The sequence below is a fragment of the Alligator sinensis genome, unplaced genomic scaffold (assembly GCF_000455745.1).
Source record: "Alligator sinensis unplaced genomic scaffold, ASM45574v1 scaffold161_1, whole genome shotgun sequence".
Taxonomy (NCBI): domain Eukaryota; kingdom Metazoa; phylum Chordata; order Crocodylia; family Alligatoridae; genus Alligator; species Alligator sinensis.
Window position 1 is genome coordinate 2536375 of NW_005841974.1, and position 1378 is coordinate 2537752.

The 1378-nt window shown below is 53.3% G+C and overlaps 1 protein-coding gene across 1 annotated transcript in view; it reads left to right on the forward strand.

Moving 5' to 3' along the window:
* LOC102370064 (alanyl-tRNA editing protein Aarsd1) overlaps window positions 1-1378 on the forward strand; it is a 16157-nt gene that overhangs the window by 6874 nt on the left and 7905 nt on the right. The gene's annotated exons all lie outside the window — the stretch shown is intronic.

Here is a 1378-nt window from a genome sequence, read left to right on the forward strand (position 1 = left end):
AAGAACTCTTTCCCTCTGGCTCTCTCTTTCCTCCCAGTGCCCAAGCCTGCTTTTGAACAGCTTCATCTCAGCATGGAGTGAGCAGGCCAAATGTTTATGAGGCTAAAATTTCTCTGACCTTAAACCCATGTTCTAATGCCAGCAGTGATAAACACATCTGCCAGCACAACCCTTGTTGCCTGGTGCAGTGAACAGGAGGGGCACAGGCAGTACCTTAACTCCTGCTGCAGGGGCATGGGCGGGCAGGCTTCGTCATGCTTCCTGAGCCTGAGCAGGTGGCAGGTCCACTTAGGGTGGCACCCTGCTAGTGCCAGTGGCCCATGTCTGATGCTACAGAGGAAAGTTAAAACCATCACTTATGCACCTGACCAGACAGGCAGTGCTGCTCAGTGGGGCAGGATGGAGGGAAGTCCTTTCTGATCTGGCAGCCATTAGTTTGCACCCTGAAGCAAATGACTGAAGTCTGTCCTTTACAGCTTCTTTTCATGCTTCAGCTCCAACATACATTTGAGGGTCTTGCAAAAATTGGAGAGCTTCAGCATTTCTCACTTGTCTGAGTGTCAACGTGCCATATAAATATTCTTTTGCTCCATTCTGTAGTAAGGGAAACATTTTCTCTTGTATTTCTGTCTTTTCAGGATGACATTTAAAAGCACAGATGGTGTTGGTAAGAACTGCCCTGAAAAATCTAGCTAGCCAATGCATTTCTATTACCTGGCAGGACATGTGCACGGAGACCTGCAGCTGGGGAATACGATCAACATATGCATCAGCCCTCACTGTGCTGGCAGTGCCCTCTGGGCTGGAACCGTGCCCAAACGATATCTGTTTTGGAGGACTTTTGAAGTGCCAGCAAGGACTTTCTGCAGCTGTAACTTTCCACAGTGCAAGAGACTACAAAGCTGACGGAAGGCTAGACAAAGCCTTGGCTGGGATGATCTGGTTGGGGATAGTCCTGCTGTGAGCAGGGGGTTAGACTAGATGTGACCTCCTGCGGTCCCTTCCAACCCTCACTTTCTGCGATTCTCAGGCCAACACTGGGGTTGTCTTATGACCTGGCCGCTGGCATGGCATCATTATGAGGTGCCCTCTGTGAGCAGGAAGCTATGCACACTCGTGCTTTTGGCCCAGCAGATCTGGGGCAGCTCACTGGGTCCCTGCAAGTGCTGACAATGCCCCCTCTGTCCCAGCGCCTGCCACGGGCTCCGCTACGGGGCCTGCCCATGTCCCCTGCTGTCATCCTGAGGACCGGGGCCCCCAGCAGCCCTGGCTCCTGCCCTCAGCCCCCACCCGAGGGCTCACTTGTCTCTTGACCCTTGAGGGCAGTGGAGCTGCGCGTCCCCTGACAGTCCTGCTCTTCCCACAGGACAGCAGCAGC